Raw genomic sequence first — 16,613 nt, 5'->3', positions numbered from 1 at the left:
ACTGATTGATAAACATTCATTGAGCATTTACTATGTGCCAGATACTGGGCTAAGAGTAAGTGCTTCAAAACCTTAAGAAAAAAGTAGTGCCTTACCCTCACGAGTCTCACATTATAATAGGGAAGAAAATATGCAAACAATCATGTATATGTAAGATGTATGCAATCTAAATAGGAGGTAGTCCAAGAGAGAAGGCACTAACATTAGTAGAAACCAATGAAGGCCTTTTGAAAAGGTAAAGTTTAAGCTGAGTCTTGTTGCAGGAAGCTAGGCAGTCCACGTGAAGAGGGAAATCATTCCTGGCAAATGGGACAGCCAGTGAAACATTAGGAAATGGAATATCATGTGCCAAGAAAACTGTAAAGGTAGAAAGGGGTAAGGTTAAAAGGATATTAATGTGTAAGAGGATTTCATATTTGATCTTCAAAGTAATAGGGAGCCATTGGAGTTTATTGAGTAGTGGGTGGGAAGGAAATGATAAATCTGAGTTTTTGAAATTTCACTTTATCAACAAGAAAAGAAGGTGAACTGGAATGGTGACAGACTTAAGGCTGGGAAATAATTCAGTAATCTATTGCAATAGTCCAGGCATGAAATCCTAGAGCTTGCTTCAGGGTGCTGTTTGTGTGTGTGAAGAGAAGGTGTTATACAGGACAGATGCTTCAAAGGCAGAAAATACAAAACTCAGCAACAGATTGAATTTATGGAGTGAGTATGAGGAGTTGATAACACTGAGTTGGTACAATGGAGAAGTAGAAGACTATGAACTCAATGAAGTCCATAAATAACTGGTTTTATTATTATTCATTATTCTATAATAGCTAGCATTTATATAACACCTTAAGGATTGCAAAATTATTTTCATGTATCAAATCATTTGATCCTCATGACAATTCTGTGAGATATGTATTATTATTATTGTCCCTATTTTAACAATAAGTAAACTGAGGCATAAGAGTGATTTAATGACTTGCCCAAAGTCACACAAATAGTAGATATATCATGTTGGATTTCTAGTCAAGTCTTTTTGACACCAAGTCTCCTCTTGAAGCCACTGAACCATTATAAAAGGCCATTGTCCTGTGCCCCTTGAATTTTCAGGTCAGCATGAATCAAAAATACCAAACGAAACAAAAAGTGGAGATCTTGTTCTAACAGAACCTGAACATGTGCTACCAGTAAACTCTGAGAGAGTTCAATTAATGACAGCCACTCAGCTAACTGAAAGGTTTTTACATCCAAAGTGGCCTGCTTCTAGTAATTCTGACACCTCAAAACTCAAAGAAGAAAGGGCAGTAGGTAGAAATCTACCAGAGTACGAATAGTTCAGTTGGCTGGAAGGAAATGTAAGGACAAAGTTAAAAAATGCTAAAAAGTGGAAAGAGCAGACAGGAACAGTTCAAAAGTTTGTTTCTTTTTGTTCATACTTTAAAATGTTATCATTTCCTATTACTTTTTTTCTAAAAATAAGTACATCAATAAATATATTGGTACTAATGTTTGAAAGAGGTAAAATAGTTTTTAAAGATGAGTTGCTTTGACTATAAAGAAGACATATGACCACTACACTAAGATACCTTTAAAAGAGTCAGCACCACCAAGAAGCTAATTTAAATGACAGTAAAGAGCCCCATAGACATACAAAGGCATATTTGAATAATTAAACCTGAAAAAGAATCACTTCAATATGGTGGTCTAAGAAGCTATAAAACATTGAGATATCCAGATTTACTTATCTATCTCTTTTTTTCTTCCAGTGCCCTGGGAGGAGAAGAAAAATATTTTCTGACTTTTATTTCCTTTCCCAAAAATGTACACTTTAAACTCCCCTCATTCTGCTTGACTTATTTTCTTCTGGTTATATCATTATTCATATTGTCCTCTGAGTCTCCATGCTCTCTCTTCTCTGGGATCCTTTTATTCATCACTGTCCTGGTAATCCTCTCATCACCTCAACCATGACTTTTGCATTTGTTTTGAGTCTTAACTGACTCCTCCCTCACTATCTGTCAGAACCACAATGCCTTGAGCCAAGGCAAGCTGGCCTTTTTCCAGACTGTTCCTTAGACTAGAATAATCCCCTAGCTGTTGAGTTATCATCCCTTTCGACAAATCATTATTGCTATATCCATCCTTAGTTCTCTTCTAGTCTCCTTCACCAGACCCAAAATATCTCCTTATGTGTATTCACAGGCCCTCTCAAGCTTTCATTTCACTGTTGGTTGGATCTCCGAGTACCATTTCCTCTTTTCCTTCCATTGAATGTTTAATTGTTTCATTTTTGTCAAATGAAATCCAGTCAACAAGAACCATTATTGCATGCAACAACACCTGAGGTGTTTTAGATATCAAAGACTCTGTATTAAAGAATTATAATCTAGTTTGGGAAATCAAGATATTAAAATAAAGATCCAGGTTACAAACAAATTCCCTACTTCATATTTTTCCACCAACCCAAAAATGGAGATTTCTTGGTATGGAAAACTTTTCCAGTTACTTAAATGTAATTTAATTACTGACAGCATATAAAGATTAAATAAATTACTTGCCCAGGGCCACCCAAAGAATTAAATATCAGAGGTAGGATTTGAATTTCCAAGCCTAAATTCCCTTGTACTTGCTACAAAGTGTGGCCGATAGATAAGAAGAGACATTTTGGTGAAAAGATTTAGAAACATCAAACCTGTGTTTGAGTCATGGCTGGGCTACTACCACCTGCATAAGGTTGAACCAATCATTTAATCTCTCAAAACCTCAGCTTTCTCATCTTTAAAATGAAAGGGAAGTAATTGAAAGTCCTACTCAGCTCTAAGTCTTTGGTAGGTTAGCACAGAATAAGATGGTTTCTATAGGAAGACCATTTCTACCTAAAGCAAAGTACTCTGCTTCATACCAGACAAACACAGAAAATATAATGCAATTAACACTGGATGGGGTATCAGAGAAACAGTGTTCAAATCCAGACTCAGTTATTTACTATCTGTATGATCTTGAATGAGTCATTTAACTTCTCAACAACTTGTTTTGTTTTTTTTTTTAATCTACAAAATGAGGGGTTTAGAATAGATAAACGCTAAGTCCTCTTTCTGCTGTAAATTCTAATCTCTTTATTAATGAAGTACTCTTGAAATTTTTGTCTTATTTTTCTTCAGTGCAGTGAAAGATCTCTTGGAATTTTATGTTGGTCCAGGAATAAATATAGCTCATAGAGTAAGAACACAGTGAGCATCGATGACATTTTGCTACCCTTTGACCCTTCAAAATAATGCAGCTTTTATTTTTTTTTCCAAAGGTTATTTTCGGGCTGAGTAGTTCACCTTACATTGCAAAATAGATTTAGTGAAGTTCTTTCAAGACAAATATGTGAAAAGGTAAGGGATCAAAGAGGTCATCGAAAAGGAAAAAGCAGAGAGTGACAAAACTATTAAACTCACTATGCCCTTTCCCATTTACAATACCTACTGCTAAAAACAGTTGTTCAGTAACTGAGGTTACTGAATTAGTCACCTGTGGGGGAAATTCTTTCCCATCTCACCTCCTATGCAAGGCCAGGAATACTACTCTACTGTTCCAGAAACCTGAAAGAGAGTACTCCAAGGACCTCTTAAACCTGTCTTTGAATTTTAGTATAATGAATGTAGGAAAGAAAAGGCAAGTGAAGGAGAATGAAAATAATATAAAAGAAAAAAGGGAGGGCAGCAGCAGAAGAAACTCAGAGAATAATAAGGATGGGAAAAGAGTTATAGAACATTTACAAGTTCTTACTTCTACTTGTTTATTGATTTTTCCTCACATACTGTCATCTGAGGTAAACCTTTATAAGAAAGAGAGCATCACTTCTCTTGCTTTATCTTCCTTTGCAGGTTATTTCCTTTTCATACTTTGCATTGATATTTATGGGATGAAAATGGTTATGCTTAAGAATAAAGATTCCCAGTCTAATAGCTTCCATGCTGGAAACGCCTTCTCAGGGTTGTGGGAGAATGACATCCTTAGTGGAAATGATTGATTCTAAATGAATTTGTAAAGAATGTAACAGGAGTCAAAGATGCTGAGTCCAAAACATGTCTATTTCAAACCTTACGCTGGTTTACTTGTTATTCATCTTCAGTAGATATTTTGCTAGCAGCTTATTGCTACTTACTGGCCTACATATGAGAAATTTTCCTCTTTCATGATAATGAATGAAAAACATTTTAAAATCAACTATTAGCTGAAGTAAATAGTGAGAAGTGCTTATTTAGTATTTATGCCAACTAACTTGTCAGTAAGGTTTCTACATGTTTATTCATGACCCAAAGGATGGAATAAAAAGGGTATTAATTAAATCAACATTTAACATTCAATAAAAAAGATTGTAACCATTACAGAGTACTGACAAAACAGCAGAAAGAAACTCTGCAATTCTAGCTTTAAGGTTAGCTCATGTGCTATAGTACATCTGGGAACCAGAAGACCTGTCTTCAAGTCTGGTTTCTGACATACTGATGTCTGAGGTCAAGTCACTAAAACTTTCCACACTCTAGGCAACTCTATAAGAGTTGTAGAGAATATGTCAATTTACACTGGTCAAGGGATTTTGCTTGTTCAGGAGTTCCCCATGTCAATGAAATAACAGTTCCACTTCTAATAATATACTATATATATGTATATGTGTATATAGATGTGTGTGTATATATATACACATATACACACAAACAAATATACATATTTAAATTTCTGAGTTTCATTGTACTGTTTTTTTATATTTCGTGGTGTTTGCAATGCATTCCAGGTTTGTATCCACTGTAGAACTAATTGCTCTAATGTTTATGAATAGATTTTTTGTGTCAAATACATATATCCATTTCTTCTATTACCCTCAACTTATATGTATATATACACATGTAGACATATACATGCATATTTACATATATAACCATATGCATTATGTAAATAAGCAATAAATTTGAAATCAGTTTAGAAAATCAAGGTTGACACTGACAAAGAAAGGTAATTAGAAAAAAAATCTTTTTTTTTTTTTTTTGTGGTTAATCTTAGACAAGGTGTTGGAGGAAGAGTTTATTCCTCCCCACATCCAAGGGAACAGAGATGCACATCTAACAATAACATTTATAAATAATTATCTGGGGTTTCTGTTGTTTCCACAAGAGAGCTCCACAATTCTGAGCCTTCTTGAGGTAATGCTAGCCATCCCAGGAGGTGGGGGTGGGCCCATCTCCTTGAACTGAGATCTTTACAACTAGAAATGAATGGTGACAAAAGAGAAACATAGCTGAGAAGAGACTCTACCCAGTGCAACTGATAACCAACCCAGGCACTACTCTCCATGCTCCAAAATTGATAATCCTCTGAGGCCTGAAATGCTGGGGCACTGGGAGGGGAGAAGGAACAGGGATGACCAGAGTTCCAAGCAGCTCCTAGTGGCAGTATCCCATGGCCCTCCTCACCATCACTGCCTGGCACAATACTGCAGAGTGTCCCCACCTTAGTGGCTTCAGTCCCTCTCAAATTACAGAGGATGGTAGAGGCAGCATCTGCTGGAGTAGGTCTAGCTAGACAACCAGTGTAAAACCTCTTCTGGGAGCATAAGGGAAGTCTGGGTGTCTGCATCCCTCCGCGCCTCCCGCCTGAGCCTGTGGAATCTACATTGCGTCCAGCCGTAGCCCCACAGTTGAGCAAACCTTGGGATACTGCTGTGAGAGCCTGGAGAACATAGAGAGCCATGTGTAGCTGGGTGTTCTCTGGCTTGGTCAGCTTGATGATCACCAAGATGGCAGCTGGACCCCAACAGCAAAAGAAGGCAGCTGGATAGAAACACACTTGGTGCTCCACCACAAGGATCGCAGCCCACTGCTCATCACCCAGGAAGCCAGGGGACTTCACAAACCTCTTATAAAGTATCTGGGCCTGAATGAGTAATGCCACAATGGCGAGGAGGCTGAGCAGGAAGCTAGTCAGGAGGACAATGAGCCCCTAAAAGTAGAGGTTTCTGCAGACCAAAGTGCTGGCAGAAGGCAGGAGTTCAGCCATGGCTGGGGGCGGTGAGTGCATCAGGAGACACCTATGACTGGCTGAAGTTATGGAAACATTCACTGCTGTTTCCCAGGTAGAATATAGGGGCCATCAGCAGCAGAGGAATTAGGCTGGACAAAACAACAGCTATCCATCCAACTCGGGAGGTGTAGTTCATTGAGGGGACCAAGTAGACATTCTGATTGTATTTCACCTTCAGGTCCATGTAAAGGTGCCATGTGAAGTTGACAGTGTAGAGAAAGGATGAGATGTAGAAGATCTGACCTGTGGCTTGAAGGTTATAACAGACCACGTCCTCACTGGCCATCAGGGTCCCATACAGCAGAGCCCCTAGAAGCCAACACATCCCCAGAAGCAGGTCCAAGAAACTCAAGCATAAAAGTGGTCTCACCTCTGGAGACTTTATTATGTTCTGGAAGAAAGTATACGCAATGATTGAACTTAATCCTATAATGCTGAGAGTAGCCATGACAAACTGTATCTCTTGTATCACAGAAAAAACCAAGTCCCATTTGTCTTGGAAGTAGCTGGCCTCAGATGGGAGGGCCATGGGGCCCAGAGTCCCAGTGATCTCCAGACAGAAAAAAATCTTAAAAGAGATAACACTGATTTACAGGAAGTGAAAAAAAAAAGAGTTTAGGATGAGATAGAATACCTGTCTAAAAGTCAATCAGATTTCAAGCAACATCAAAGAAAGCTATTGCATCTCATTTGATGATATTAAATTTTGTCCAATAAATAATATCCAATTGCTACATTAAATTATTCCTCCCTGAAGGTAAGATATAGGCAAAGTAGTACACACACACACACACACACACACACACACACACACAACCACACACACACACATACATATATATATTATGACCCAGTAGAACATAAATTAGTCGAGGGCATGGACTATTTAATTTTTATCTTTGTACACAAAGTACTTAGAAGAGCATTTAAGTAGGCGCTTAGACAATATGTGTTGAATTGAATTGAGGTGTTTTCTAACATTATTCCTTTGGATCATTTGCCAGTACTGGTTTGCTAGATTAACTAAGTGACACTTTTAATTATATTGTCAGCCCTGAGGACATGCTTCAGGACAGAATAGCTTTAGATGAATTCTATAAGATTGTCAGCAAGGAAGTTCAAAAGAAGTAGAAATTACTATCAATTCAAATAAAGAAATGGAAAATAGTTGAAAACTAAAAGAACTAGACAAGGAAACCAAATTATATATTCCAGGTAAAGAAAAACAGAACACAAATGTTAACTAAAATGTTGATTACTCAACTTTGCATTTCACTTTTTTTGTTTTCGTACTTGTAAAATTTATCTAGATCTTAACTGAGCATGGGTTTTCAAGTATGAAGGCTTAAGTCCAAATCAGTCCTTTACCACCTAGGTGACCTCTTCATACCAATTTCCTTATTAGTAAACTGATGTGAGTAAACAAGATAGCCTTTGGGCTCCTTATAACTCTAAAGCTATGATCCTATGAATCTATGCCAAACTCCTGAGAACTAGTCTAAGTTAGGTGATTGATAATGAAGAAGCATCATGTCAAAGTGAAAAGTGGATTGGACCTGAAATCATGACCTGGGTAGGAATCTATTCTCAAATATTTGCTGTATGACCTTAAGGTCACAACTTCTATGAGCCTCAGTTTCCCCAACTTTAAAAAGAGAGCAAAAAAGCAACTGCCATGCATGATTTTCATCATTTACTCAGTTTTCCTAGCCTACTTTTTGACATTGCAATTTTTTATAGGGTTTGATTCTGTCACTTCTGTGACTTCTGTGACAGTCTGAGATTCTGTCTTTTATGTCCTCTTGCTGCTTTTGCAACTTAGTCTAAAGTGCCGTAAATTTTCAATGCTTCAATAAGATGTGATCCAGAGAGAGAACTGTTCAATACATTGTTGGTCTGAGAGTGACAGAGCTACTAAATGACCCCTATTCTTGTAAAGGAATCTCCAGTGATTTCTTTGTGCCCAGGAGTTCAGTCCCCTTACCATCCCTGGATGCTGGGCTGTTCCTCTCAGCTACTGTTATTGCTTGTCATCACTTCCTGCCTTGGCAGTATATTTTCCAGGGATGTACACATTAACAATGAGGTTGATGCACTCATTGCCAGAACTAGCTCAGTGTTTGGGAGGCTCCGAAGAAAGGTTTGGGTGAGAAGAGGTATTAGACTGACTACCAAATTGAAGGTCTACAGAGCCATTGTGCTGACCTCATTGTTATATGCTTGTGAAGCATGGACAGTCTACCAGCACCATGCCAGAAAACTGAATCACTTCCATTTGAACTGTTTTAGGAAGATTCTGAGGATCACCTGACAGGATAAGGTACCAGACACTGAAGTCGTTGCTCAACCTGAATCGCCAAGTATTCAAACTATGCTTCAGACAGTGCAACTCCAATGGGTTGGCCACGTTGTTTGAATGCAAAATGTAGACTTGCCAAAAAGACTATTTTATGGAGAACTTGCATGGAGCAGGTGATCACATGGTGTCCAGAAAAAATGATACAAGGACACTCTCAAGGTCTCTCTCAAGAACTTTGGATTTGACTGTGCAACATGGGAAACACTGGCACAGGACTGCTCAGCATGGTGTGCCCACATAAGAAAAGGTACTAAGCTCTTTGAGCAAAGCAGAATTGAAACAGCACAAAGTAAACGCAAGATGTGCAAATATGGGATATCCACCCCAAATATTCATAGGGACTATCTGTGCTCAACCTGTGGTAGAGCATTCCAAGCTAGTATTGGTCTGATTAACCACAGTCGGGCACACTGAAATTTCACTTTACAATGGTGATGTCATTTTAGTCCTCAAAGACAAAGGACAACAACCACCACCATCCTGCCACATCTACTGCTGTGCTTCTGGTCAGACCCCACATTGCTGTCTGCTTCATCTATCTTCCTAAGTGACTCTGAGTTGGAAAAAAAAAATCACTCACTGTGACTTTTTCTTGCCTTTCTTGATCAGAATTCCATTTGGCACAATTTCTATGGTCATTGTAGGAGAGGTTTTGGGGAAACTGAAACAAGGTTGTTACCTTCATTGTTACCTTGACTCCATCACACACACATGTTTTTTGTGATGATCAGACAAATAAAATACTTGGCAAACCATACGGTTATATATGAATGTGTAAAATTATTAATAAAAGCAATCCTAGTCATTCTTTCAACAAATATTTATTATGAAATGGCCATATACAAAATAGTTACTAGGTACTGGGGAAGGGAAGGGAGAAATGAAGGAATCTGATGTTTAATAAAGGATCATTGATCATTAAGGTCATTTAATATATTATGAATTTTCATATGATTCTATTATATTACAGATGTAATCTAGGAGCATTTTAATACATATCATAGCAGAAACCAGGAACTGCTAACACCATTACCTTAAAGTATTAAAAGGAATTTGAGTCTCGTGATTTATACCAAAATCAAGAGATGGTGTGGATAATACTGTGGGCAACTCTTCCAGAACTTTCAGACTATGCAGGCATAGGATTCAGCCATTAATGAAGGGGCTTTATAGGATATATGTTTAAATGTGGATGTCCATTCCCATTTTCTAATTAGGCAAAGACATGGATCATCTCAGGCAAACAGAATGCTGTATCATTATCACAGCACACCACATTTGTTCACAGACTTTAAAACTATAAATTCCAAACTACAACCCATTATGGCACTGTTAAAGCTCAGATAATATCCAAGAATATGTAATGAAGAAAATTTAATTTCAATGATTTTAAGAGCTAAATTGATTCTAGGATTGTAGACAAATAAATAAAATAAAATTCCAAATCAGTACCTATTGTTTTTGTTCAATCTTATCCAACTCCTCGTGACTCCATTTGAGGTTTTCTTGTCAGGAATACTGAAATGATTTGCCATTTCCTTCTGTAGCTCATTTTATAACTGAGGAAACTGAGGCAAACAGAGCTAAGTAACTTGCTCAGGGTCATACAGCTAGTAAGTTTCTGAGACCAGATTTGAACTTAGGAAGACAAGTCTTTCTGCCTCCAGATCTAGTACTTTATCCACTGCACCATCTTGCTGCTTCAATATATCTGGTTGTGGCAAAGAGTTAGAAAGCAAAATGATATTAATCCATCCTTTCATTTAATAAACAATAACTGAGTGCCAATTGTTAAAACAATATAGTGTTGGCAGAAGCATAGAATGTTAGCGTTGAAGGGAATTATTTATTTCAATCTCTCTGGCAATCAAGGAATCATTTCTACAACACGCCTAACAAGTTGTCCTCTTGAGGACTAAATATCTCCAATGCTGTAGTGACACACAACCTGTGATTTCCTAAGTATGATTCCATGCTTGGATAGTTTTCATTATAATGATCTTTCCTTCATAGATACAGAATCTGTTTCCCTGTAACTTCTTGTTTTTTCCATGTCTACCTTCTGGAAATGGATCAAATAAGTCTAATTATCTAATTATTGTGTCCAATAAGATTATAATCTAAATAGAAAGAAAAAAGCATTCCTGAAATGGACAATTACAAAGCCACTGCATAGAACATGAAAACTTTTAGCATATATAAAATAAGGATTAGTATGGATAATCTTGCCTCTTACTTCACTCATACTCAGGCTCTTTGAAGTGAATTTTCTCTTCACTTCTGCTTCTCCACACCTCCAATGTTGATTAATTTCTTACTGATTCTCTTCCCTTCCTCCAGTTTGAGAGAATAAGTTGGCCCACTTTTTTTGCCAAGGTTCAAACCTTCACTAGTGACTCACTTGCATCTCCCTTGTCCCTTTGAATCATGGATATTCTTTAATCCTTTTTTAAATCCTTTTCTCTTAGGGATCTTTTCCCTCTGCTGATAAATGTTTAGGTCTTCCTAGATTAACAGAAGGGAGAAGAGAATCCCTTCCTTGAAACTGAGACATTTTCAAGGTATTGTCCAATACCTTTCCTCATTTCGCTTATAAACTTCTGGAAAGATTGTCTATGCATGCTGCCTCTGCTTCCTTAATTGTACATTCTCACCAACCCTAAGCAATATAACTTTTATTCCCACCTCTCCAGGGAAATACCTTTCTGTCATATCATCACTGACTTTCTAATTGTTAAATCTTGGGACCATTCTTAAATCTTCATCCCCTTTGATATTCTTCTGACATTTAGCACTGCTATCCCCTCAATTTTCATTATAGGTATACTATTTCATTTCCTCCTTGTTTGACCCTTTCTTTCTTAGTTAATCTTCTTCCTTCACCTCCCCAATAAGAATCTGTTCTTGGCCTCTTCGTTTTCTCTCACTATATTTACTCCATTGCTTATTTCTTCCAGGCTAAATGATCAGAAAAATGAAGTTCAATGTCTTATATCTAGACTGAGCTTCAAGCCTATCCAATTGATTGACTGACCCCATTTCACTCTTTGAATTTAGAGCTATTAGGAATGTTAGAACTCCTTGCAAAGCAGTATGGTGAAGGGAAAAGAATATTGGACCCAATCAAGATATTCTGTGTTGGAATCTTGCCCTGGATGCTTACTAGATATCTGACTCAAGGTAAGTGACTTAGTACTTCCAGTTCTTAACTTTTTCATGTGTAAAATGGAGATGGACTCATTAACTTCTAAGGGCCCTAAAATTATGATCTAGTATTTCTTCCCCATTTTAAAAACCATGGAAACTAAGATTCATAGACATCAATCATCTTGATCACAACCATTACACTGACAAGTCAGGTCTTCAATGAATGGTTATTATATATCCCTTCCAAATTATAAGGACCTGAAAATTTGTTATGATCTTCTAATATTATAGTTCAAAAGCCCCTACTAGTATGTTTCTATCCAATAATTATCAGTTTAAGTTAATTAGAAAGACAGACTTAATTAGCTTTCAGAATTGGGAATTTACTTAAGTCATGTAAGAAGAGTTGGTATAAAACATCACCACAAACTGAGGGCATACTTTCACACAAAGTCCTGGGGAAAGTGATCTGAAGCTTGGATTATATATGGCAAAATGGATAGCTCACAGCACCTGAAGATCTTTTTCATAGAATTTCTTTTCTCCTTTTTCAGGGGCCCTTGAACAGTTCCCTTTAGTTATATTTTTGTTTACTACCAATCACCTTGTAAAGTCATGAAAATGTCTGTCCTCATGGTGTAGAGTTTTTGTTTTTCCTTTGCTCCAAGAGAGACACTTCAGCAGTAATTGCTCTTTGGAAGGCACTAGTAGAAAGCAGACAAGAAGTCTAAACCCCCTAATCATTTGAAGCTCACTGGGTCTTCCTCTGGTTAAGGGAGCAGGTGGGGAAACCAAAACTCTTCTTTTCCCCTCCTAAATATTTTCTCTCAGGGACATGGCTGTAATTGCTCCTGACTCATCCCTGGAATTTGTGAATCCTAACTGATTTGCTACTTTATAAAAGATGGCTAGGGCATATATTAGTTTAATCCTTTTGATTGGTTGATCAATTCATTCAATAGAGAACTTTTCAGCAGATGATCATATCAGGACTACAGTATATTACTAACCACTATAAGTGGGGTGGAATGATTGATTTGTTGACTTAGTTTCTCACGGCCCCACAACAGTCTTATATAAGTAGTCAGAATTTATTTGAAAGCAGGTTCTTTGATTCAAAATCCAAGGTTATTTCTTTAAAAATATTATACCAGGTGAATGTTCCAATGAAACATCAAAATCAGTATTTCTAAAATTGATGATCTTTAGCCCCAAATCAGACTTTTCTCCCAAATTCACTATTTAAAAAATTGATGGCCCCGTTCCTCTCTCTCCACTACTCTCCCAATCTAATTACAGACAAATCCTACCTATTCTACTTCTAGAATATATCCTACATCAATCCTGTCCTTTCCACTCAAGTAACCACTATTTCAATTCAGAATCTGTTCACTCCTCACAAGGTAGTTGTAGCACCCTCTTAATATGTTTCCTTGCCTCTAGTATTTTCCCAATTTAATCCATCACACAGTTTCAAATTTAGCTTTCCAAGTACATTGGTTTCAAAATGTCAATCCACTGTTCAAAAGACCTCAGTGGTCCCCTTTGGAATACCTTAAGTTGACTGTTAAAAGCAATTCACAGTCTGTCTCCAAAATTATCTCCTTACTCCTCCAGCTTTATTTGTTACTGCTGCTCTTCATAGCTTCAATAAGCCAATCAAAGTAGTAATGCAGTTGTTGCCTGATCTCACTGGGCTTTCTTTTCCCTCTACGCATTTATATTACATATACTAAATTACCTCAATATCTCCAACTGATAAAATACATCTCATCCATAAAAGATGAAATCAGCCATCTCCTTCAAGACTCTTTCCTTGATTTTCTGAAATTTACTCTCAATGTTTCCAATTGGATTTATCCTTTGTTCTTATTCCATTTAACCTTGCATCCTACCTATTTGTGTACAAGCAATAGTCTATGCCATTTTCCTTCAACACCTCCTTCCCTCACTCTGATTGTAAATTCATTGGGAACAATTTTTCATATTTGTTTTATGGTTTGCCTTCTATCTTTAATTTTTAAAAATCTTCTCATTATACTTTTTGTATACATTTTATACATTTGGGGAGCCCTGATGGGAAGAGTATTGCATTTAAAGATCAAGGGCTTAAATTTCAGTCACAGATGTGTTACTTGTGACTTTGAATAATTCACTGTACTGGTTTTCAATTTCTTCATCTTTGAAGTTAGGAGGCTGGACTCTTTCTGATTTCTAATGTTCGCTTCAAAAGTCAATCAATAAGCAAGCATTTATTAATGGCTACTAGCCTATAAGGAAATCTCTAAACAAGACAAATAATACTCACATAATTTTAGGAAGATGAAAATCCTTGTCTAATCTCATCTATTCATTCAAGCAATATTTTTAAGGCAATTTCTATATAGAGAACTCTACCAGGTGCTGGGAGACATTTAACTGCAAAACTTTTTTTTTTTGTAAAACTGACAATATGGGGGAAGGAACCAAGATGGTGGAGTAGAAAGACACACATATGTTAACTCCAAACCCACAGCCCATAAATTACCTGTAAAGAAGAACTCCCAACAAATTCTGGAGCAGCAGAAGCCACAGAACAATGGAGTGGAGGAGATTTCTGTTCCAGAGAACCCTGAAAAACTGACCCAAAGGGTCCGTCAAGCACCAGACCCAGAGCAGAGCCCAGCCCTGTCTTGGCCACAGGGCACCTAAAGGAGCGGATCCCAGCAGGACTCAGGGACAGAATCTCCAGCAGCCATGCAGGTCCCTCAACCCACAGGTGACAAGGGTTGGTGAGAGAGTCTTTTTTGGGTGGCCGAGAGGGGAGTGGGGTGTCCCCACGGCTCGGGTCCCCTCGGGAGGCAGCAGCGGGGGTGGTGGTGGACAGGGGCACCCAAAGCAGGCAGGAGCTCAGATCCCTTGTTGAAGGTCTCACATAAACCCCCTGAGGGAACTGAGCCCGTGAGGTGGCCCTGACCTGACCTGAGCACCTGAACTTAATCTCACACTGATTAGCAGCCCTGCCCCTGACCAAAACTCTGAGGTTGGGAAGCAGCATTTGAATCTCAGACCCCAAGCACTGGCTGGGGGGATCTGGAGGCCAGGCGGGTGTGAAGAAGAAGCTCAGAAGTCAAGTCACTGGCTGGGAAAATGCCCAGAAAAGGGAAAAAAAAAATAAGACCATAGAAGGTTACTTTCTTGGTGAACAGATATCTCCTCCCTTCCTTTCTGATGAGGAAGAACAATGCTTACTATCAGGGAACAACATGGAAATCAAGGCTGCTGTATCCCAAACATCCAAAAGAAATATTCCATGGACTCAGGCCATGGAAGAGCTCAAAAAGGATTTTGAAAATCAAGTAAGAGAGGTGGAGGAAAAACTGGGAAGAGAAATGAGAGACACGCAAGTAAAGCATGAAAAGCATGTCAACAGCTTGCTAAAGGAGACCCAAAAAAATGCTGAAGAAAATAACACCTTGAAAAATAGGCTAACTCAATTGGAAAAAGAGGTCCAAAAAGTCAATGAGGAGCATGCTTTCAAAAGCAGAATTAGCCAAATGGAAAAGGAGGTTCAAAAGCTCACTGAAGAAAACAGTTCTTTCAAAAGTAGAATGGAACAGATGGAGGCTAATGACTTTATGAGAAACCAAGAAATCACAAAACAAAACCAAAAGAATGGAAAAATGGAAGATAATGTGAAATATCTCATTGGAAAAACAATTGACCTGGAAAATAGATCCAGGAGAGACAATTTAAAAATTATGGGCCTACCTGAAAGCCATGATCAAAAAAAGAGCCTAGACATCATCTTTCATGAAATTATCTAGGAAAACTGCCCTAAGATTCGTATTCAAGGAATCCACTGATCACTGCCTGAAAGAGATCCAAAAAGAGAAACTCCTAGGAACATTGTGGCCAAATTCCAGAGTTGCCTGGTCAAGGAGAAAATATTGCAAGCAGCTAGAAAGAAACAATTCAAGTATTGTGGGAATACAATCAGGATAACACAAGATCTAGCAGCTTCTACATTAAGGGATCAAAGGGCGTGGAATAGGATAGTCCAGAAGTCAAAGGAACTAGGACTAAAACCAAGAATCACCTACCCAGCAAAACTGAGTATAATACTTCAGGGGAAAAATTGGTCTTTCAATGAAATAGAGGAGTTTCAAGCATTCTTGATGAAAAGACCAGAGCTGAAAAGAAAATTTGACTTTCAAACACAAGAATGAAGAGAAGCATGAAAAGGTAAACAGCAAGGAGAAGTCATAAGGGACTTACTAAAGTTGAACTCTTTACGTTCCTCCATGGAAAGACAATATTTGTAACTCTTGAAACTTTTCAGTATCTGGGTACTGGGTGGGATTACACACACACACACACACACACACACACATGCATGCACACGCACACACACACAAGACAGAGAGCACAGAGTGAGTTGAATAGGATGGGAGCATATCTTTAAAAAATGAAATTAAGCGGTGAGAGAGAAAAATATTGGGAGGAGAAAGGGAGAAATGGAATGGGGCAAATTATCTCTCATAAAAGAGGCAAGCATAAGACTTTTTAGTGGAGGGAAAAAGAGGGAAGGTGAGAGAAAAACATGAAGTTTACTCTCATCACATTCCACTAAAGGAAGGAATAAAATGCACACTCATTTTGGTATGAAAACCTATCTTACAGTACAGGAAAGTGGGGGATAAGGGGATAAGCAGGGTGGGGGGGATGACGGAAGGGAGGGCAAGGCAAGGAGGGAGCAATTTGAAGTCAACACTTGGGGAGGGACAGGATCCAAAGAGAGAATAGAAGCAATGGTGGGCAGGATAGGATGGAGGGAAATATAGTTAGTCTTACAGAACACAACTAGTATGGAAGTCATTTGCAAAACTACACACATATGGCCTATATTGAATTGCTTGCCTTCCAAAGGGAATGGGTGGGGAGGGAGGGATGAAGAGAAGTTGGAACTCAAAGTTTTAGGAACAACTGTTGAGTATTGTTCTTGCATACAACTAGGAAATAAGAAATACAGGCAGTGGGGTATAGAAAGTTACCTGGCCCTACACGACAA

The 16,613-nt window shown here is 38.1% G+C and overlaps 1 protein-coding gene and 1 pseudogene across 1 annotated transcript in view; both read right to left on the bottom strand.

The window, feature by feature from the left end:
* The window catches only part of HCRTR2 (hypocretin receptor 2), a 200,600-nt gene that overhangs the window by 91,282 nt on the left and 92,705 nt on the right, over positions 1-16,613 (bottom strand). The window lies entirely within an intron of this gene.
* On the bottom strand, positions 5,113-6,715 carry LOC140530400 (transmembrane protein 116-like; annotated as a pseudogene).

The sequence above is a fragment of the Notamacropus eugenii genome, chromosome 2 (genome assembly GCF_028372415.1).
Source record: "Notamacropus eugenii isolate mMacEug1 chromosome 2, mMacEug1.pri_v2, whole genome shotgun sequence".
NCBI lineage: Eukaryota > Metazoa > Chordata > Mammalia > Diprotodontia > Macropodidae > Notamacropus > Notamacropus eugenii.
Note: the sequence above shows the minus strand (reverse complement) of the source record. Positions and strands in the feature narration are given on the sequence as shown.